Source organism: Mytilus edulis, chromosome 13 (assembly GCF_963676685.1).
Source record: "Mytilus edulis chromosome 13, xbMytEdul2.2, whole genome shotgun sequence".
NCBI classification, from domain to species: domain Eukaryota; kingdom Metazoa; phylum Mollusca; class Bivalvia; order Mytilida; family Mytilidae; genus Mytilus; species Mytilus edulis.
In genome coordinates, this window is record NC_092356.1 from 33536520 (window position 1) to 33561374 (window position 24855).

The window sequence follows — 24855 nt, forward strand, 5'->3', positions numbered from 1 at the left end:
AGTCAGAAATCTCATTTTTATAGCCTACATAATTATGGTCAAACATATGTTGTACAAAATTTGTACAAACATACAAGAAATAATTTAATTTTCTGACATATGGCACATCTGCCTATGCAAATATCTATTAACTATGAATTTCAAGTGTTTATGACACTTAAAGCTCATCTTCTCCCATAAAAACACTTGAGGTTTTAAGAAATTAGAGAAATGATAGTACCATAAAAACCTTGGCCATTTGTCTTCTTATTTTGTAAATTTAATAGCCTTGAAAATATTAGCTCAATGCATATTTTCCATTGACATTTATTTCTTACTGAGCAGACCTGTACTTTTGTCCTGTACAAGAATAAAGTGTGCCTGACCGCTCAAATCTGTCCATAAGTTAGAGAAATGATAGTATTATAAAAACATTGGCCACTCGGTCTTCTTATTTTCTTATTTTGTAAATTTAATAGCCTTGAATATATGACTTTAGCTCAATGCATATTTTCCATTGACATTTATTTCTTACTGAGCAGATATTTTCTTTTGTTGGCCCACTAGTAAATCTGGCATGACTGCTCAAAATCTGTCCATAAGTTAATTTGCATAATTGATGACCACAATATGCAATGAATTATTTATACAAGTTTTGTTTATTTTGATTTATTATTTTTTCTTTTAGTTTGGAACTTTGGAGCCTATTGATTCATTATGCTGCTTAAATAAAAACATGTGCTGCAGGGTATAGTATGAGGAGGACAAAAAGTCACAGGACAAAAAGTCACATTTCATTTTTTCTGATTAATTTCTTTGAATAAAAAATGCTTATTCTTTAGAAACATTTTTGTATTTTTCTTGAAGTATGGTACATTAACCAACTTTGTCAGCAAAATTTATCAAAAAATATCAAAGATGATAAAAAAAATTGTTAAAAAAACCAAATTGTCAAAATATATTGGCACTTAAATGGCTTCATGGTGCCAATAAATATGTCCTTTGCATGATTAAAATTAAACAAATCTTCATTTTTCAAGTAATATGATAATTTCATTAACTTTAATATGAATATATGTATCAAAAAGTAAATATTTCAAGATATTTCTCTTATATATCCAAACATTGTCCAAAAAATATTTGTGACTTTTTGTCCTATCAAATTTGTGACTTTATGTCCTGTGACTTTTTGTCCTGTGACTTTCTGTCCGTTTACCTATGAGGAGACACCAGCTAGCCATATATCTTGATATTAGCTCAAATAGAATAAACCTAAAAAATGGCAAGTATTTTTTCAAGGATCAATGTTTTTGAGGACCACCTACAGCAAGTGCTCAAGACATTTTTACTCAACCCCTCTCAGCAGGACTGCATCAATAGTGCAATTATTTAATTGAAGTGCTTTTCTTACTACGAAAAAAGAGCCCATTGATAAAAACTTTCTCTGAATGAAAAGAATCGAAATGTCAATAAAATTGAATAAGCATTTGACCTTGGGAAAGACGTTATTAAACTTCCCTACTTTAAAATCACCCCCTAAAATTGAGAATGAATTTCATAGGGAATGTGTCAAAGAGACAACCCATCAAAAAGCAAATAACAGCAGAAGGCCACCAATGTATGTGCAATGACTGTTAACCAACTGTCAATATAATTTTAACAAAATCCTCCTGTCCAATCTCAATATATATAAAGTCATACATGTCCAGATTTAAGATCAGGTGAATAGAATTACTTATCATTATAATTAAATTTTACCCAATTTTCTGTGATACTGTAAGTTTTTATATATATACCAAAGAAACTGATAAGATACAAGGATTTTACCTACTAGTATATATAACACTAACAAATTTGGTCAGTTTTAATACATCTCAAAGTGCTCCTGAAACTCAACAGAATTCAAATTTGACGACTTTGATAAAAATTCCATTTAAGAACTCATTCCAAAATTTAGCAATTGAGTATCTTTTCATTTCCTTTTAGACTATATATTTTATGGTCAGCCAAAACCTATGTCAAAGGAAAGAAGTATCCGATACAGGAATGAGAATGAAAAAAAAAATATTTTGAAATTTTTTGCTTTCTCAATATTTATTTGATTGGGTCATGAACTATTTCAATACAGAGAAGTATCCAATTTAAAAATGACAATTAAAAATCAAATTAGTTATAATAAGTCTTACCTTACTGTGTTAGTCCAATTTACATAATAATTATATCAAAACAATAATTGATATTAGACATATCAGACCAGTCCAATATATCTTCTTATAAGTGTATATATCACCTTTGATATTGTATCTTGTTGTCCAAGACATCGATCACACAGCAACAATTTGATTATGTTTGCCACAGTTTTACCGTTCGATCATTTAAGTGTAAAGTTATGTGAATGAACAATAACTGCACTGTCAACTGTCGTAAATACTAAAATTGAATCAATAGGGACGTGTACCTTTAACAAAACTCTGACAAATTTAATTGTTGACCTAGGTAAAAAAATTATAAAAGTCCGTGGATCATTTAGTCACTTTATCTAATGTTTAGTTTGTTCATATTTATGTTGTTACTTTCGTTTTATTTGGTTTGAATGAATGAAAAGGTTAAAATTTTCAGGTAAATATCCTGTTTTCACACATAACGAGTTAAAATACTTACAAATTTATACAAATTTTCATAAATTTATTGATAAAGTTCCCGTAATATATCTCTGTAAACAGATAAAAGAATAGGTAAAAAGCCATACAAATCCATTAAAAGATTTTAAATGAAACGCTATCATTTTTCATTCAGAAAACAATTCTTAACGGTCATCTTTGTGCAAATATGAACTATAAACATGATAAATTACAGCATAGAATTTAAGTATGGGATTTAAAAATCAAATAAATTACATTGAAACCATCTGCTTTAATTCATATATAAAATGCATACTTTGCAAAAATTAAATTCTAACTAAGGATCTGTTTTCTAGGTCTATTTCATGTTCAGTGATGGTAATGTTTTAAATTGAAACGTTTCTGTGATACGTTAAATTGAGAATCCAAATGGGGAATGTGTCAAAGAGACAACAACCCGACCATAGACCAGACAACAGCCGAAGGCCACCAATGGGTCTTCAATATAGTGAGAAGCATGTATTGTAGCTCATCACATTTTGATGGTACAGTAAAATTTACAATCCATATTGGATACATGGTCATGGAAGTTCTCATTTAAATATTTTGATTCTCCTTTGCATTGCTTCTGGTTTATTCTACAAAATCTAGAGACCACAGAAAGAATGTCTATAAATCTAGTCCTGATCATGCATGTTTTATTTGGGCGGGTTGTTGTCTCTTTGACACATTCCCCATTTCCATTCTCAATTTTATGAACTATTTGCCACTGTACCTTAAGCAACCAACAATCAACCATCTATGAGGTGACTGGGGTTGGGGGAGGTTATTCAAGGTCATGAAGATATGACTGTCAATCTTCTAGTTTGTTTGGATGTGGGATGTTATTATAACCTCCCTCTCCATATTTGTAGAAATTGATATATCCCGGTACATTGTACTAATAAAAATAATGTTTTATTTTGTGTACTTATTGTCCATTTACAAATATTAAACTTTCTGTATTTTCTGTTTTCAAAATTTTGACAGGAAGAATTTCATCTATTTTGTCTTTTCAGTGAAAAGGTTGATCATGGAGTAAAAAACTGGCATCAAAAGACAATGTTATATTGTTTGTGTGAACTAACATCGTAGCAATAACAGTCAAGTGAGTATATGAGTAAATGTCATTTGAAGGATAAAGTTTCCAATATATAACAACTGTTGATGTTTAAACTTTTTCATGATTTAAGTCCCAAAAAAAATAATATTTTGAATGAAACAAAGAAGTAGGTTTAGAAACATAGGCGGATCTATGGGCCTCACTTTCGTGGGAAAAATTTGGTTGATTATATAGGGAATCACTGATTCATGACTGGAATGCCCCCCCCCCCCCCTTAGGTCAGTCAGCCCCCCCCCCCCCCCTTAGGAAAAGTTCTGGATCCGCCACTGACAAATGACTAAAATTGGCCTAAGATTTGAAGGTTTTTTACAAAATAGCCTAAGTACTCAACCTTTCACATAAATATTGTTGTGATATTACTATTACAAAATCATTTCTTTTTTCAAGTTATGAAGTTATGACCCCTTAAATATGCAATGTGTGTGTTGCAATGTCAGATTTGGTCCAATTTCTCTATAATTTGTGACAATTTTTGGCACAATTTAATTTTGCTGCCTTACTTGATACAAAACCACTAATTCATTTCCAAACTGCAAAAGACTGAGACAGACCAACAAAATGATTTAAAAAAAAACCTTCCGCTGATGAATTGATCAGTCTAACTATATTTTTTAGACCCTCCCAAACAAATGCTATTTATATCCTCCTGTTTGCATATCTTTTAAAACTATTTTCTATACATGTTCAGACTTATATCATTGTTTGTCTAACACCTAAAGGTTTGTCAGTTTTCAGCCTACTTCACATAGAAATATTTGCTAGTAATTGACTTTAAATAATTTATATACCTAAGTTGGTAGGTGTGATAATTTTATTGTAACAACTTCAAAATCTCAAACCACTTTAGTTATTGATAGTTTTTTGGAATGTATCAAACATAAAATAACTGTAAATGTGTGAAAATTTGAATGGACTAAAGTTTGTAACATCAGTTTTGGTTGAAATATCATCAAACTTTTATTGGGTAAAATTTATAATCTAAATGCCAGAATCTCTAATGAAGGTTAAACAGAGATATTTGGGATGCTCATCTGACAAGAATTTAGCCAGGGGTACTCTTTTCGATTAATGCTCCATACGTGAGAGTATAGAAGAGCAAGATAATTTCCATAGCACAAACAGATGCATTATGGTCTAAGATATCCATTTCTCATATGTTATTGTCCTTGTCCTCAGTTTCGTGGTATCATTAATGGCCACTTAAAAAGCTAAGCACTGAAGTTTTTTTTTAATCTTGATTTTTTCCAGTTATTATGAATAATGGGACAACTATACATATGTACTAGTATTTAGTATACAGATTAAATGAAAGGTTTCATGACCTTCAGACAGGGTTCAAATGACCTTGACCTTACTTTTAGTTTCAGTAATCAATGTTTATATAGGTTTACATGATTAGGTCTATAAATGTAATAGGTCAACTTTTTTGGGAGCATATGATGATTTTTCTTTGAACATGTCTTTCTGACCTTGACCTCATATTCAAAGTTAATTGGTCCACATTAAGTTTTATCATCATCACTGTGATTCGGTATTTCTCTCAGATACTATAACCAAGGAGGTTTATATATAGCAAAAGTTCAACTTTGTTGGGAGTATAGAAGGATTGTTAGGTGTACATGTATGTATGTCTGTCTGATATTATTTATGATTTGACCTTGAACTTATTTTCATGAATCATCAATTTGATGAGGTTAAGTTTCTGCTATACAGGTACATGTATTTCGACTTTTATATTAAAGACTTTCAACATAAAAGTCAATCATAATCAGTGAAACATTAATGACGCATTTCTGCACTGGCATATGCATTGCTGTTTTAGAATTGTAATAAAATATATACAGCTAAAAAACATTGACAAACGTGCTAGATGTAGACTGATATAGTATTTAAATCATGAGAATCTAAACTATTATCCCCCTAATTTTCTATTTAATATTGATAATCGGGGAACTTTTAATTCGATATGATGTTTTTCTACATGGTTTTCTTTAATTTGGCTGAATATCGTGTATATTCAAAGCAATCCTAAATTACCATTGACATGTATATCCCTTTATATATATCAATGACTAACAAATTTGGATTTATATTTAAACCTTGCATGTCCTTGGTGAATAAAAAATCGGTAGATAATATATGAAAGTTGTCACGATAATTCGTTGTAAAACACATATAGCTCAAACTAAACTGGGTGGTATATATAGCATTATCTTATTCTAAACAAATACACAAAAGAAAGACAAATTAACTTCTAACATTGTTAGATACAGAAAGTTACACTTTGCTCAAAATATTAACATTTTCAATAGGTTAGCTTTAAGCATTAAACGTAATTTAATATAATTTCAAAAAGAGTTTTTAATTTTATTTACATTAGTGTGTTACAATGCCCATATTTTACCCTGTATCAGATTTCTATCCCAGTTAAATCAAATATGTTTATCAGTTAGGAATAAATGATTAAATCGGGTGAGAAAACATAAATATTTATACAATATTTTGGTCAATGACGGGTGGCGCTACTTGTATTTGTTTTGTATTAGAGGCTTTTTCTTGTTAGTACATGACCACACTGCTTTCTTTTTTGTATCACATCAAAGTTTGTAATTATTACAGATTAATGTACGAGCATTCTTCATCAAACGCATGATGAGATCGTTAGTGACCTTGAACAAATAACAAATATTTGTGTTTAGAAACTTTAAATTAATTCAGTACGTTTCTTATTTATGGTGACCATAAAAGGAACAATGTCAAAAATCAAGATGTCAGTCAAGTGCAATCTCTATTATAGGGTATTATTAAGGTAATAAGGAAATCCTACTTCACTATGATGTAATTTAGTTGCTTGTATTATGCATTTTTTCTCAAGTGTTTAAAGAGAAATAAGGCTTCATCCGCCAAAAGTCCTAGCTATTATTATAACAAAAAAAAATGTTAAAAGAAATAAAGAGGAAATGGCTGTTAAAAGCAGTAAACAAATTTGAAAATTAACTTTAAAACAAATGGACCAACTAGAACCCTCAAAGGTCCAATATGCAGAGATATCCAAAATTTGTTTGTTATTATATAACAGATTCTGCAAACAGATATTTTTACTAAGGTATCTAAGTATCTTTAATAAATCATTTCAGAGCTCATTTCAGAGCTAAACTAAAGCACAAAAGACTAGAGGATTTGTTGACAGTTCTCCCCTGAACAGTTCTAGAGATTATTTTGTCATTTCCACGAGAACACACAAATCAAATCTATTGTAGGGCTGTAAAATACATGCCATTTATTTGAACATGATTACTAAATTTCAAAATATAACAGAGAAGCTATTAAATTTACAAATTCAAAATTTCAATATCATTTTAAAATTACAATCCCATCAGCCACTTGATAATAATAATTGAAATTGTTTACAGAAACAGGCTTGATTTAGTAAACAATTGAATAAGCCACAAGAATCCCATAGATTAAATTATTCAATAACTTTGGTTTATTTCTTCAAATTAAGTTGGGATGACCCTTTTATGGGATATTAGCTACTTTAATTCCCTAATCAGACTATGATATAACGGGTACTTTGAAGTGGGGAATATTTGTTTATATTTACAATAACCTGGTGTAATAACAGGGAATTATTGGGATCATAGGTAATCTAATGGTCTTTGGTATTTGAAGCTGCTGGTATTATAAATGTAACACCTAACCCACATGAGGCCTGGATAAGTTTAAAACAAATAAGTTATCTCCCCTTTGTTTAATAGCAATGGAATTTTTTTGATATTTTGGCTTTTTGCCTAAAAAGAATTAGTAAATGCTGATTAATTTGTGTTCGTCATAGTGTCTGGAAAGTGCTGAAAAATTGTTATAAACAAAAAACAGAAAGCAATTGAATGTATTTCCCAATCAAAATGAAAGGGATAAGAGGGTCTAGATGGGCAGTCATCCTTCACTTCTGAGTTCAATAATATTTAAGGTCATTTTTTCCTTTCTTTACTTTCCCCCTATTTTTCTGCAGTATTGGCCCATTATTCTCTTTTCTGCTATCCCCATTTAGACCCTTTTATAAGATCCTGGTCCCTCATATTAAATTCAAAATATTCATATATATTATTAACCAGTACTTTGATATTTTAATGGCTGATTTTGAATTATTTGATGTTCAAATTTTAAAGTCTACTGAGTTAACTGTTGTGTTTTTTTTTCTGAGTTTTTTTCTCTCGTAGTCATGGCACTATTTGACTAACACTATATTTATTTCATGTGTCTAAAGATTTCGATTCAGATTCTTCTGTCAACAATCAATGACCAGGATTTTGGAATGTGACAAAAAGGAATTCTTTACACCTGTAATTAAAAGACCTGCTTGTATTACACCTGGAAACCTACTTATGTAATATGTATGTAGGTGTTGGATATTAAACTGTCTATACCGCTTTCAATTGGCTCAATATCTAAAAAATTTAATTACTGCACACAAAACCATTTAAAATGCACTGTATATAATTTAGCTAGTTCAATACGTTTAGAAACGTTGCCAAATATTTTCAGTAGATTTCATCTCCATAATAAAAGTATTCAGAAGTGATTAAAGTTGATATAAAAATAAGGAGATATGCGTTTTTCTATGGTGAATAATATTTATTTTATCTCTTTTCATTATAATACTGTCATGAATTTCTGTTTGACACATGCAATTCATTTTTTTATGAATCAAAAGAATAGTTATTTGGGTCTGCATTGCATTTCCCTTGTAGTGGAGGGGGGTCTGGTGTTGGAATTCCCCCATTTTTTGACAATCGATGCTTTTGAATGGGGACATATGGATGGAACACCCCTTTATCCTGGGTTCGAAGCCCCTTCTAAAAATGGCTGGATCCGCTCCTGCCCTTTTATGTCACACTTTTCTCAGGTACAAATAAACAGAATAGTCAGCATTCAGACAGTGATTGGCTATAAGGTTTGAGCACTTTTAAAATTTGTCAGACATCAACTGTTTGTTTTCCTATACTTTAATTGTATTATGATTCAGGGTATACTTAATGTGATGGTTGCTTGATGTCCAGTGGCAAATATTTCATGCATGTTCAGGACTTTGCATAACAATAGGTGCATTCTTGTTTTTAAAATTAAAATTAATTTGCATACATAGCATTGTCTTTATGTTGAATGATATTCAAGGCTGATATATATACACCCCCTGGATCTGTCACTAGAGAGGATTAAAAACTCCATATTATGTATTCTTAACATGTACAGAACACCATTCTATGTTGTTGTGAATGTAACCTTTCATTATAATCTTTATTTTTATGTACCAATAGTCATTAGATATAAAGGTTTGAAAAATGAAAGAATTTTGTTGTTCAGTGCAGGTGCAACAAACATGAGAACACTGGAAATTAATCTTCGAAATATTAAAAAAAATATGGCAGTAATCTAGTTTTTCTGTTAAGTACGTAATTCTAATAAAAAGTAAAAATTCTTGTCAGTTTTAACAAAGGAAATTAATCCAGAACTAATGAATTTGTGTTGGAAAATCTGTTTTTGTCGCGACTCCTTAAGCTTACCATTTATCTTAAATCATATCCTACAGGCTTTACATGGTATAAAACGTATGACAAATTATATAAATACTATTACATTCACAAAATATAAAAGTGGGACCACAGTTTACTTGTTTAATACAGTTAGCCCATTGTCATACCGGGATTAGGACCAGGGTAAAATAGTCCAATATATCATAGGATATTTTGAAAGGGGAAACTATATCCAATACAAGAAAAGTATTTAAGGCAGCGATTAGGTAAAAGGATTGAGGAAATATATCAAATCTTTGAATTGTGCACCTTTTAAAAATTACACAGTGAAAGAGAATTATCTTTTCATTGCTTACGAAGCTTTGGTGATCAATCAGAGTTTAATGCATCAAAATCTGATACAGTTCACAGGAAGGAAAAGAATTTGTTTGGGGTCATTTTAGGTCATTTTTGTATAAGAGAACTTTGAACTACTATTAGGGGTGTAATTTAACATCCTCCTATCAATCAAGGATAGGAAAGATTAATGTTTTAGACAAAATTCATAAAATTAAATAAACTTTTAAAATATTTTTTTGCTTTTGATAATTTTAGGTCAAATTTGTACAAGAAAATTTTGAACTCCTAGCAATAAGGATGTAATATTATACTTCCTTTCAATAGAGTAGGATAAATATTTATAAATAAGACCATATGATTAAGTAGTAACTAATTTTCAAATGTTTTAAGATTTTGTGAAAACTACTATATAGATGCATGTACTAGAAACCGCTTCAGCCCTCAATCCCTTTTCCTAGAATCTTGTGATCTCTCTCCTCAGCTGCTTAAAATTCTCTTTAATATTATCCAGTATATATAGCTTTTATAGATTTTTAAAATGATGATTAAAGTTTTGTACTTTTACATAGTACTGCTCTAGGTAGGATCTTACATGTTAAAATATAGTGTTAATATTTAAATAAATGGTGATTTGGGGCTAAAGTAGAAGAGACAGTGACCCCACAAAGCAAAAAATAATAAATGAAAAACTTTGTAACTTTCTAAAATTGATCAATTTAGAAACAATTAGGAAACTATAAGGTTATAGAACTTCCTCAGGCAAAATTTACCTTACATGCAGATCTTGTTTGGGAGGAAACTTAATAGAAAACAGATGAATTTTGGCTGCCATAAATGATTACCAATCTATCATTGTCTTTTATATTGGTGTGATTCAAAACCTACACTGCCTAAGCCTCAAGGCTTTACTTGGGTTTGACTGTACTATATCCTAATTTATAACTTATAAATTGTAAAAAAAATGTCAATAAAATATAATATACAATTGTTTAATTATGCTGATACTTTGATTTTTTCAGGGATGTAAGGAATTGTCAACAGCCCATTGGTAACGCCCTGGAGGAATATTGGATGATACTTGTGATACAACACAGCTGAAGGAAATATATACAAGTTATAAATCATAATTTTTGCATTTAAATGTGATTACTCATATTTTAAAATCATTTGTTTTTTAAATTGAAATAATAACTTGACATTGACAATGCGTTGACAAGAGATGAATGGGTATTTAAGTATTGGACACATTCACAGTGAGGCTGACGATGGGTCTGCTCAAAAGTTAGTGTTAGTTAGAGACGTATCCAGAATTCCAGAAAGGTGGGTTGGAACCCCATTCATTAAAACTTTAATTTTATATTCAAATAAAAAATTATCAAAATTTGGGCATGTACATGGATAAGAATCTTTTAAGAAAACCTACAAATGGTAACCCATAAATTTGTAGCAATTCAAGAAAGTCTTCAGTTTTAAAATTAGATGATTTATTGTTCATGATAAACAGGTATAAACATAGATACCAGGACTAATTTTTTTTATATACGCCAGACATGCGTTTCGTCTACAAAAGACTCATCAGTGACGTTTGAATCCAAAAAAGTAAAATAGGCCAATGAAGTGAATGTAAGCAATTATATGCAACCCAATTGCCTTAAAACAATGAGAAAAATCCATACTGTGTAGTGTGTAGTCAGATAAAAAGGCTATATAACACCACTTTCAGCACTCTTGGCTCTTTCATAGTGGCCATTTATATATATGCTCGACTACCATCAGTGAACAATGGACATTTGGCAGGAAAATGGCAATCCTAGTCAATTAAGGTGGTACCTAAAACTACAGGGAGATAACTCTGTGAAGTCAGCTAAACGTTTTAATTATGTTGTGTTGTAAAAGGAATATTAAGCTTCTCAATGATCAAAATAGGTGTTTTTCAAACTGCTGTATAACCAGTGTAATTTATCTGACAAAATGGTTGGTTAAAACTTTTTTATAAATTTTTGTTAAAGGGTAAAAGTAAATACTTTGACAAAATTTTATGAAAATTAAACGGGCCAAATTAATTTTAGTTAAAGTGTTGGGTACCACCTTAAGATGGGGAGTTTAAGGTAGTGGCCATGAGCAGGATTTGAACTCACAAACTTAATGTTGATATGCTAGTGATCACTAAAATTATCTCATGTATATCGCTAGGTTCCAAAAGTAGGTTGTAAATAATACAAAACATTTGAAATTTTGCACCGTGGCAGTCCTCACGTCCTGTTGATTCCATATTTTGATATACTAAAATTTGACATGACACTAGATTGATGATAAACATGGTGGCAGGATAAATTCTGTGTTTAATTTTAAAAAAGTCATCTATCTTATATAAATTAAAAATGTCTCATGTACTTTTCGGCAGGAAATGCAATCTTCTTTTGGAACAGAAATCATTCAATGACAAGGACTATAACATTGTGTTATATAAGAATTTGAACCAAGATGTACTTTTGTGACTAACTTGCTTTTTAAAATATTTATTTATGATTGTTGTGGGCATATTTTTAGCCTTTTAAAATTTTGATGGATAACCTCTTGTATGTCTAAGAAATAAATCATACAATAAATACAAAACATATATTATATGATGAACAAGCTACAACTCATAGCAACAGAACAAAAATGGAGAAGTTATTGTGGTTCTTTCAGCATTGATCATGCACCCAAACTTTACTGCAGGCTAAAATTTGACCTATATTTTGACAATTTAAGAGTGTCTCTAATTGAACAGAGACATCAACTCACAAAAAAAATCTTTCTAATTATATCAAAAGCAATACACTGAATGACTGAAATGTCCAGTATTTTGCCCTGATATCTTTTATATGAAAAGAGTTGAAAGTTTATAGAGTTTTTAATGGAAAGTTATTTTTAATAGGTTATCCTCATCTTACCTTGGTCAGTGACAAAAAAAAAAGGCACATTCAACCTCCTCTTAATTACTTAATCAAAAAAAATTTTAAATTGCAATATTTTTACTTTATTTGAAATATTTTTATAGTTTTAAGAAAATGTGCTTAGAACTATTATAAAAATGACTTACTTATTACAAGGGGTAATGGTTTATCTATTGATTTTGATCACAAATTTACCTCTTTTTCATTTATACATGTATTACATTGTAATTATTAATGTAGGAAAGAAAACCATACAATTTTTCAATTTATTTATATTAATTTGACCAATAAAATTTTATAAAAACCAGTGTGCATAATATTGGTGACACTTTTTTTAAAAAGGAAAGTAAAAATGTCCTACCTTAAACAGAAGCTTTCTATAATAAGTTTAAGCATAAAAACTAGCTCTTTATGGACTGTTCAATGGTCATTACAAATTGTCACATTTCATGTAAACCACTTGGCACACATTCATATTAAAGACAAACATTAGAAGTAAAAGTATACATGTTTATATAAGTAAGAATAACATGAAAAAACTTGACATGACTTTATTATTAACATAAGTAGTATTTTGAGTAGGTAAAATTAATTGCTAAAACAACAAGTTTGTGGTTGTGATTTATTTAAAGAAAGTGTACAGTGGGATTAATGAAATATACTCTTGGGTAACATGAATTGAGAGATGTATATGTCAATTAACATATTAAAAATTGCATACAAAGTCATCGAAATCATAATCTTACACCTGATATTAAGAAAACATAAATTATTGGATATTGTATAAGATTATCCTTATGGAAAACATTATTATATTTTTAGATAGAATTTTTTTAAAGTTGTGAGGATCTAGAAGGGGTTGATAGAAATAAGAATATTTTACCAAAATTTCAGATTTTAGAAAAATGGACCAAAATAAAAAGGAAAGAGAAAAATAGGCAAAAAATAATAAGAAAGAGAAAAAAATTGTATTTTGACACAAAGAATTGAGAATAAAGGGCATATTAAATAAAGAAAAGATAAAAATGGTAAACAAAAATAGAATACAGAAATGTGGGACCCCCATCAAGACCATAAGTTATAATTTTCACACCTTTGACTTTGAGAAAAATGATCAAATTAAAAAAGTATTACTTGCTAAAAACTATACTGATGTTGTATTTAATGCAACAGATGTATCACAATATTAATGGTATTAAGACCCAAAGATCATGCAGAAAAGTTCTCTATCACTTTTATTAGACACAGGTGTGTTTTATTAGGGTAAAACTGCATTTATATGATTATTCTGTCTATATATAAATAATATTGTTTTAAATGATGGATCTTTTGTCTGGTTTAAAAAGGAAATTACTTGTTTGCTTAAATAGTATACATAATGATGTATAAAAATAAGGGATTCTGATTGCAAATTTCGATTTCACTGACATGATGTCTCTTTTGATGTTGAGCAATTTTTACTCAATCATATTATGTATATTTATGTTTATGTAGTTAATATATTGTATTATACATGCATGTCTTCTCTGTACCTATGTATTTGGTGATGAGAATAAAGATATATATAGCAAATTTTACTCAATCATAGAAAAGTACATATAATGTAAAAATAAGAAAATGTGGTTGATTTCAAATGAAACAATTCTTCAGATGCAAGAAACCCAATGACGCAGAAATTAGAAACTATAGGTCATTATACAGCCTTCAACAATGAGAAAACCCATTTATCACAGCAAAATCATTATAAAAGGCCTGTAAATGACAAATGCAAACCAATTCTAATAATTAAAATAATTCCAGTTACAGAAAAATACTGAATTAACAAAATTCTAAATCCCTGTTGATTAAATAACTTTTCTCTTTTAGCAATAACTCAAAATATAAAAAAAAAGGAAGATGAAAAACATACCTTTAGCATCCCATCTTTGGGTGGTTTATAAGTCCAAGTTATCTCCTTCGATGCAAGGTCAACAATTCTTGAATGAAATATCTCAGTCCTAAACACAAATAATAGTCTTTTCACAAAATGCAATTAATATTCCTTGTTTTTACCTGTTCACACCTGTAATTAAAAGGAAACAAAAGATAGATGATTGATTAGGAAATGACTGTCTACCTGGTGGCTTTTGATCTATATATTTGTCAATGTACCTGTTAATTAATTAAGTCTGTCAGTCACAAATATTTTGAGTGATTGGTATATTCAGGGTCTAGTCTTGTCAAAACACAAAGAATATTTATTTTTTGAAAGAAAGTACCAAAAAACAATTTCATGCAAATATTAAATACATTGAGTAGAGGTTGGAATTAAATCTTAGGGAAAAAATAAATTAATTTGATTACCTTTATTGTGACAATAAGCTTTTGTGTTAATCGTCATCTGTTAATTTTTTATGCAGTTATTTCAATTTCTTTCTTAAATATATAGCAGTTTATATCTATAAACAGATAGATAACTTATGTAATTTTTAATCGAAATGAATGATTAAGGCGTGAATGGACATTAATTTATTTCATAAAAAATGCTTTTTATACCTTTGTTTTTCTATAAACACTTATTTATATAGTTTATTAATAGAGAACCTCCCAAATTAAACTGTAATTTGTATTCAAGCACACCTATGATAGGAGTCAACTGTAAAAAGCATATCTGTCAATTTACGAAAACAAAATCATAAATAATATTTTTATGATAAATATTAACATAAAACAAAAATAAGTTCGAAAGGACTTTAATATATTTCTTATAAATTGGAAGCATAGCTAGAGATTTCAAAATAAAAAAAGCAACGTTAAAAATGATTGACATGGACGACCATCTTGCCTTCAATCAATTGTGAATTTGTCTTAAAATCAAGAAGTTTGAAAAGCCAAGGACACTGACTGTCTAAGAGGAGACAAATTTCTACAACAAAAAGGAGGGGCGACCACCCGGGACCCCTCCCCCCGCCGAATCCGCCTCTGCTTAACCAGAAGACACACACGTATCTAGGTTCAACGTTAACCATATAGGAGTGCAATCTAAGAGCTTGTTAAGTTTTTTTTACTACAATAAAGGCGAAATGGCCTCCTGTGTCGAATCTATTTTATGATTAAATTAAGGTTGCTTGTAAACTAAAATAAATATTATTACCGAGATGAAAACTGAAAATATAGAAAGGTGCATAAGAGTTTATTAGTTGTTTATAAAATGAACTTGTAATCGAAGGACCAAGAAGATATGCAGATACATGTAACTCGAACTTAACAATGAAGCAACCCGGTTCAAATGGGGACAATTTGAGAAAGAAGGACATGAAATTAAGATTACAACTGAAGGAAGGGATTTCCCAGGTGCCCTTTGGGTAGTATCTGTACACAAAAATCCCACATAATAAACAACAAAGAATGTTCAGATTTGGCACGGTTATATACAAACCGTTAAATCAGATTAGGCTAAGCACACTTGAATTACACAAATTTGATGAATTTAATATGACATTAAAGAGTCAAGTTGCTAGAAATCTGGATTATCCTAAGTTGACTAATCCTTTGAAAGAAATTGAAAAATAACAAGTATTGTATATCCTTTTGATATTAGACAATAGGTTTCCATTCGGGAAGATCGAAATGGCCATAACGTACCCTTGAATGATACTTTACCGTTTTAAAAGTTCATCGTGTTATATTTTTTTTAGCCTGAATATAAATGAAATATTTGCCACTGAACGTTCAAGAAGCATCAATAATTACTAGTAGTTCGTTAGGTAAATAGTGTGCGTTTTTACTCAGAACGAGCGTATACCAGAATTATGAAAACTTGCGTCTCCAAAAAAAAAAAAAAAAAATCAATTCTCTTGAGTGTACTTTTCTGCAGGTGACCTTTCTGCCTTGTTTTCACACCAATACTTGTTCTGCATTTATCAGAATATAACTTCCTGCACATGTGGCGAAATTATGTTGATATGTGATAATTAAGAACATTCGAAATATAAGTAAAACATCTATGTCAAGTGATTCAAGTAGCATCATTTTTTGCCAGTGACTACTATAACACAACATAGTAGTCTCATTTTTTTTGGCAAATAGCAAAAAAGAATAAGACAAAAAAATCGTTCAAGTGCGAATTTGTATTTTTATCTTGTTTGTGTCAAACATAAAAAAAAAATATGCCAGGACGGAGACAGTGGTATATAGATATAAGATGTGGTATGAGTGCCAATGAGGCAACCCAGTCTCTATCAAAGTCACAATTTGTAAAAGTAAACCACTATAGGTCAATGTACGGTCTTCAACAACAACACCGAAACCCGATGAGGTTTAAATAATGCTGTAATAATATATATAGGAAGTTTTGTTGGGAAGAAAGAAAGATCTGAATCGTTTCATGTGTCAACATCGACAAAAACGTTCTTTTTTTCTGTAACACTCATATATGCATAATTACCAACTTGTTTCAGTTTCTCGAAATATTTTGCATAATTTATATGCAATCATTTATACTTATGAGTTTGATCAGTCTCTTGGTTAGATACCGCCCACGATCCCTGCAGCAGAGATGAACACGGTATCATATGACTATCTTGGATATTCTTTTGTAAAATGAGATATTAAGCCTTTAGTCGGAACGAAGTTCGTTCAGTTTAAATAGTACACTGCGTATAACAATACGTTTGAATTTTGAGCGAGGAAAAAATACGAACGAAATTTAATATAGAAAAGATATAATGTAATTATGAGATGCATTGAAATGGAGAATACATGCACACATAATGGTATATAGTATAACATTACAAGCATGTGTGTGAACAGTACCCTAACAATTCAGCCGTGATACTCCGATTATTTTATGCAGTCCAGTCCATTCAAGCGTGGCTATTGACCGAAAAAATTGCACAGAATCATATAGGAAAAACACAATTTATTTAATTACCAGAATCATCTTCACTAGGTACTTATGAATTTAATACTTTATGCATATTTTAACTTATATGACAATACAATTGAGAAAGGAAATGGGGAATGTGTCAAAGCGACAACAACCCGACCATAGAGCAGACAACAACCGAAGGCCAAAATAGTATTTATTTGAAAAGGGAACAATTCACACTGTATTGGCTTACCGTGTCTCAGCATTCGGTTAAATTAATTTTCAAATTAGGACATAAGCCTGTAGGCTAATAGTCTTTTCGAGTACACCCATTCTATCTCGAAATCTCATTTAAAATTCATTCATCGACATAAGTTTCAAAATAAATACTTCTGGAAAGAAGTTTGAATTAAAATCAAAACTATTTACTAAAGACTTCAAAGTACTTATTAGAACCGGCGGTATACTTCAGTTAACTACATAGCCGCCAAGATGAGGCCCCTCATGGGGGGGGGGGGGGGGGGGTCCTAGTAATCACATAATCACCATTTTTTTGCCAATATAATCACATAATCATTAAATATTTGCTTATCTTTAGTAATCAAATAATCATAAACTAAAAATACAGTCCTAGGTAATCAAATAATCATGAAATATTTGGCTTAATAATCAAATAATCATTAAAAAAACGGCCAAGTAATCACATAATCAAAAACCCCATGAGGGCCCTCCAAGATGAAATCCGAAGTTACATCACGATACCCACCAGGGCCATTCGGAAGGGTTATATGACCCGAATAAATATAATATTTGGATTCGTTTTTCTAAAGATGACAATTCAATTAAAATTTGATAAAAGCAATAGTTTTGTCCTGATTTAAAATTATTCTGTAAAGAATATACACCTACTTGGAAAGCCGCATTTCAAATGTACCCTTATTGTTAACATTGTTAAACAAATCCACTTTCATTACATCATATATACTTATAGGTAAATACAATTTAAATTCCAGCTTTAATCATGTTAATTTAAATTTTTGCGAAGTTTCAAAAGTAGTAATTGTCCCGACGGAATCTGACTCGATTACGTTCGTTTTTGTATAGGTATATTGTTCTTTTGAGGACCGTTGAGAGATTGAGCCTTTCCCCTATCACAATTTAATCTCTGGGGGAAATTGTAAGTAAACTGAACTGATATAATAGAATATAACATATCAATCCGATGAACAATTAACAATTCATTTTTATTGAGACGTTATATATATTTGTCAAATATATACTGCACTTAGATGATATATTTTACATTTTTCTCTATTGACCGTGATTTTCTTGTATATAATCAAGTATGTAAAAAGTACTGTTTGAAGTCTTGTAACTAAGGACTATTCATAGTTGTATAATAATGAGATTGTGTAAATTTAACACGATATTAAACTACTTATTATTTTGGATTGACCTTAAATTACAGGCTATCAATATGACTTTCTGATGGTTCGTGTTACTCAGTCTAAAGTTTTCTATGCTTTGTTTGGTATACTGTAATTTGTCTTTTGGTATTTCTCGGGTTTTTTTTGCCATGTCAATTTTGAGTTCGTTTTCGACTTATGGACTTGATTATACCTTTGCTATCTTTTGCCTCTTCTGATCATCTGGAAACTTCAATAGAAAGCTTTTGCTATTTTTACCTTTAAGTTCTTAACGATTTATCAATATATCTCTATAAAATTTGTCTCAACTAAAACAATCTAATGAATGCTCTTCATGGAGCTTGTGTCGTCTGCACTTACATCGGTCTCTATCAGAGAAGGATTTAGGGGTGGGGTAGGGATGGAAAGGACCCCCTTACCTAGCATGAACATTTTACTCCTAACTTCTTATTGCCAGGGGTCCGTCATATTTTTTTATCCTTTTTCAAAAATACTTGATCCGCACCTGTCTACATAGTTTATAGCTATCGTTTTTATATGCACATGCAAACGTTCGTTCCATGTGTTAAATATTATTAGATAGAATTACAAAAAAAAATAACATAAACTTAATATTAGTACCATATGTCTTATATCAAATTATTACTTTTTACGGTAATTCTAATTCGTAATTTATCACTTATACACCACATTGAGTAAATGTCTATTTTATTTGTAATCCATGCAACTACCTCGGTTTTTACGTTCGATTTTAATCTGGTTCAAACCATGGACTTTAATTGGATTTGAGACCTCTCAGCGCTTTAGTAGTTAGAGCAAAGATGAGTCTGTTCGATAGAAGAGCGAGAGGATTTTTTTTTGCGGAAAGGTACATTGTGAATTAGCACTCGAGTTTCGACACAACTCAAATAATAAACCCAACACAGACTAGTACAAAGTAGCTCATCCCTCTTATCTCATCAATACAATATGACATGGTCTTGAATATGCATGAAAAGTTTACCACTGGACGCCAAGCAGCTACTAATAAATCCATCAATTAATCAAAGGTTACCAGTTGATTTAAGCATAAAAGCTAACAAAAAATCATGCAATAAATATCTATTTCATAAAAATATATCTGGAATTGCGATGGTAAGACTCCCGATCAATTAAATCTTATTTCTTACAATTCTACATCAATAGCTTCAGACAGAATCGTGATTTGTTCCTTCATATGTTATAATGACCATAATTTCCGGCTTACTGAAATCACGTTCTAACAGACGATATTCCCATAAGTCTACTGTGTACCATATTGATGACCATGTAGGTTACAAACGAACACAAAAGGCACATTATAGATATGAAATATTACAAACAATAATCATTTGTCCAACGCTGTCATCTGGTCCCATCCTACTTTCGTTTGACCTTCGATGTACCGAAAAGTATATTCATGATTTAATTCAAGAATTTTTTAATGACGTGAATGTTTGACCACGAGAGTTTGTTGCTAACATCAACGATTTGTATAGTAATACTACATAATTCCTTGCTAACATCGAAACAGCTGTTTCTTTACCATTTCCCACATCAAACATTTAGCGTATATTTTTCACAAACAGTTTCTTTCTAATAATATGGAAATGAATATGTGCCAATCATAAATGATACCAAGACATAGACAAAGCCAAAAACATTGAATGAAAATGACATAGAGTGTATGGTAATATGATACCAAGCATGCAACAACACCGATACAACATTTAAAAACATACAAATACATTACGAATGTTTACCATGCACCCATTTGTGCCGAGAATGAAAAGTTCCTGTTCCAACTAAAACGTATAGTCCAGCCGTAAATACAGAGCACCATATTACTTTCAAACAAACTTTGAAACTAAGAAGTTGAGAAGTTTAATATATATGTGACAGATATTTTCATAGTTGACAGGTCTTGATCTTAAAGGTTTTTGTGCTATTGTAATATGCCCTACATGCTTACACGCCTTTAAACATTACGATGAACATGATTATTGTTGTCGTATTAAAGTCACTGTCAAAATTTAATTGTTAAGTTTAAGGTTGATTAGCAAAAAGACATTTAGTTTATAGTCCTGACGTACGGTCTTGTTTTGAGAAAACAACCAGTTTGACAATTCCATTATAAGGTAAGGCACGGAATTAGGAAGACCTGTTCGGTTAAAAATCTTTGTTCGAAGCTATCATATATATACCCCCTTTTCCATTTTTAAAAAGCAACAATACAACAGAGTAAAACCTGAGTCGTCCTAGCCGTAACATTTTCACTTTTCTCGTTTAGTGTAAAAGAGGGACGAAAGATACCAGAGGGACAACCAAACTCATAGATTGAAAATAAACTGACAACGCCACGGCTAAAATAAAAGACAAACAGACAAATAATAGTACAGAAGACAAAACAGAAAACTAAAGACTAAGCAACACGAGCCCCACCAAAAACTGGAGGTGATCTCAGGTGCCCCGAAAGGGTAATCAGATCCTGCTCCACATGTGGGCTCCGTCGTGTTGCTTATGTCATTACAAATCCGGTAAAAAGTATAATCCGGTAGGTCACATTCGTTAAAAACGAAGGGTATTGCAGTTACACTGCAAATATTGCGGACGCCTGACGCGTCTAGACGCGTTCCATTTTTAAACACAATATGTTCAGTTATTAACATTCGTGTTCCACATTGAACGCCAGCGTTAAAGAATATAACACATTGTGTTCAGTCTTTGAACGCACATGTTCAAGACAAGTGTTCTAAATTGAACACTAGAAATGTTCTAATATTGTAATGGGGAATGAACAAATATTTCATCGCTTCAGAGTCAAACAAACGATGAATAAGGGTGATTCGCACTATAATTTGACGATAAATGTATTTTAGCTGTATCAACATAAGCAAATTATAGTTTGGTAAAAAAAAAATGAAAGAGCGTATTTATATAAGCGTGCAAATGATTGATTTTTAGTATAAATCTTCTTTCTAAAGGACTTAAGTTCTTTGGGTATATTTTTTTACAATGTAAATGTGTAAATGCTCATGAAAACGTTGCTATTGTAAAAGCGTTCTGGCGTCGAACATGATGCGTTCAAATTTACCATTTCCCCCCGAACGCCATGTGTTCCAAACATGCCAGCGTACATAACAGCGCGTGACATATTTAATGTACCGGAAGTTTGGTTTTTGATCGTGATTGGAGAAGCTTCACTGAAGAAAATTACAGCAAAACTTGATTTAATAGGTATGTTTAATTATCTATATTTATCACACATTTTTTTTAGTATTAAATCAACAAATTTCTACTTTCACAGGACACACTGAAGTATAAATGGAAGTAGAACATTTTGTGTCAACACATAACGGTGCTGTTATGCCATAATTCGATTTAAAAAGTAGGAGGTTCGTTGAGAGAATATATTTAGATGATTATATGTATGCTATAAAAAAAAAATAACCAATGTAAATTTATACGTAAATGTTTAATGATATCGTTGCTATTGTAAATGTGTTCTAGTCTCGAACATGAAACGTTCCAGCTATTCGTTTTCTCTGAACACCATGTGTTCCAATGTCAAAACAGAAGTTTGTAAAAAGGCAACACTAATTCTAAATTTCTTATGTATATGTTATATTAATAGCTTTCTCATTCTTAAATACTTAAATCTTAGTATTTCATTTTAGCAAATGTCCACCGTTCATACATGTATTGTTATGTATTCTTATGTTACTTTTATAGGGTACAAACACAACTACAGTACTGAGGGGTAATTGTTCGTGCATACCTCGCCGAGAATGAAGAGAAAATTTCGCAGTTCAAGAGATGACTACTTATCCTGCACCATAAAAGTACTTTATGTAAGTTTAAGAATTTTAGTAGTGCCCATTGACTTCTTACAAGTTTTGTTATTGCAGATTTGTCAATGAAATGTGCACCATTCACTGGAGTTCATTATAATCCGAAAACTATTTGAGCTAAATTCGATATAATAACATCAATTTAAATTGGAATTACCGTATACAGATCATAAGTGAAATTACTACATATCTTTAAAAAAAAAGAGGCAAAAGGTAGTTAGTTTCTAGATATGTGAGCAGTTAGTTTAGTGACAAGTCTAACGACAAAGTTTTGCCTAAAACACCTATGAGCATTTGCTGGACACTTCCTACCATCTTTTTTTAAAAGCTATAGAACACGAGGGCCCATATACTTGAAAATGCATGTATACCACTCTTTAACAAATGCATCTTATCTAATAATGCTGACAAGTATAATGGAATTACAAAAACGAAATAAGAGTTTAATTCTAATTCTTAAGGAATATCGACATGATCCATAATTTGTTTACTCATACACTTTATATTTTATATTTTAGAACTCACAGTTGATGGATAACAAGGTTTAAGAGTAGTTATAACCCAAGGAGACGAATGTTCTAAAAAATGGAAGTTCAAAAGACGAATGTTCTAAAAAATGGCAGCTCAAAATCAGTTGTAGACGACTACAATCATGTTAAAAAGTACCTAAGGTAGCAGTGTTACATGAACACCGACTCGACTAGTAGCAGCATATACACAGGGTATTTTATGTTTGATATTGACTATCTGAGTGCTATGAAAGCTGTGGATCATCGAAAATATTGGTGATAAACGAGTCATTGACATAAGTATTTTGTAATTCAGGACAGTGCTTGACTTGAGAAGTTGCAAACGATGAGTTAAACTGTGTTCATAAGTCACTAAATTTTGTTGTTACATACTAATTTTAAATATGACGAACATTTTGTTTATGGTTAAATATTTGGACACATTAATTTTTGCAAATTACAAATGTTATATGTTTAACTTGTCTAACTTGTCATTTTAAAGTTGCTTCAATATTTCACATTGTATTGTACTTTTTTTTTTAAATTTTGCCTCTTTTAATCAATTAAAGATGTTTTTAATCAATTTAATTATTTGTTTTACAAGACCACAATAATGTTTCAGAGAATAGAACACTTTTTTCTGGAACATGTAAAATTATGTTCCACTAATATACACTATGTGTTCTGGATATTAACACATACTTCTGGAACACAGTCCAAGCGTTCCAGAAGTGTTACAAGGCTTGGAACGTGTAACGGCATACAAATTTGCTCACAAGGTCATGTTCCAGATTCAAACACTAGGCGTTCAAGGAGTACACACTATCCGATCAAGAATAACACACATAGCGTTCGAAGGATGCACACATGATGTTAAAAACTGGAACACCAAATTTAATATTTAGAACACTGTTACGCGTTCCAGATTCAAACACTCGGCGTTCAAGGAGTACACACTATCCGTTCAAGAATAACACACATAGCGTTCGAAAGATGCACACATACTATTAAAAACTGGAACACCAATGTTAATATTTAGAACACTGTTACGCGTTCCAGAAGTGTTACAAAAGGGTGTTCAAAAAGTGTTCAGATTCTTAACACTTTTATTTACAGTGTACGACATAAGGAACATATCCGATATCATCTGTGAAACGGTTATTCCATAACGGTTAACCAACTCGTGATGGCGTCCGTAAAGTTTACGAAGGGATGATTTCAACTTCACCATTTGGAACTCTTCATTTAATAACATGCTTGTGAGCAACAATCCTCTATCAAGGAAATAATGATAGGAAAAACAAGCCCGGGAATATCGTATCAACTGGTAAGACCTCTTTGAATGTTCACTTGGTTTGTTTGATTCTTCGATCTTGTTTTTATCAGTTTTGCTCTGCATGGAATAATCAGTTTGCTATTTACATTGAAAATTGCAATTCTTTGACAGAAGTCCCCGAATCCATTAAAAATATAAATGATCGCTGATTTATCGATAGATACAGATTTTTTAAATGATGGATAATTGATTGATTATTGGTGCTATTGACACCACTTTTAGGAATCTTGGCTAAAGCACGGTGGTCAGATTGGTCGAGGGGATAGGAGTACCTGGAGATAACCCCAAACC

The 24855-nt window shown here is 30.9% G+C and overlaps 1 protein-coding gene and 2 long non-coding RNA genes across 7 annotated transcripts in view; 2 read left to right on the forward strand and 1 right to left on the reverse strand.

The window, feature by feature from the left end:
- LOC139500898 (D-glucuronyl C5-epimerase-like) overlaps positions 1–24855 on the reverse strand; it is a 91745-nt gene that overhangs the window by 35886 nt on the left and 31004 nt on the right. For 4 of the 5 annotated variants that reach the window (XM_071289797.1, XM_071289798.1, XM_071289799.1 and 1 more), the window contains exon 2: positions 14484–14636. The gene's annotated coding sequence lies outside the window, so the exon portion shown is untranslated. Of the gene's footprint in view, positions 1–2165; positions 2453–14483; positions 14637–24855 lie in introns of those variants that run through there. The other variant, XM_071289801.1, reaches the window with a different exon arrangement.
- On the forward strand, positions 655–11144 carry LOC139500905 (uncharacterized). The gene is made up of 3 exons (XR_011658399.1): positions 655–727; positions 3659–3747; positions 10655–11144. It is a non-coding gene; the product is annotated as an uncharacterized lncRNA (long non-coding RNA).
- On the forward strand, positions 22052–23659 carry LOC139501807 (uncharacterized). The gene is made up of 3 exons (XR_011658663.1): positions 22052–22105; positions 22601–22719; positions 23238–23659. It is a non-coding gene; the product is annotated as an uncharacterized lncRNA (long non-coding RNA).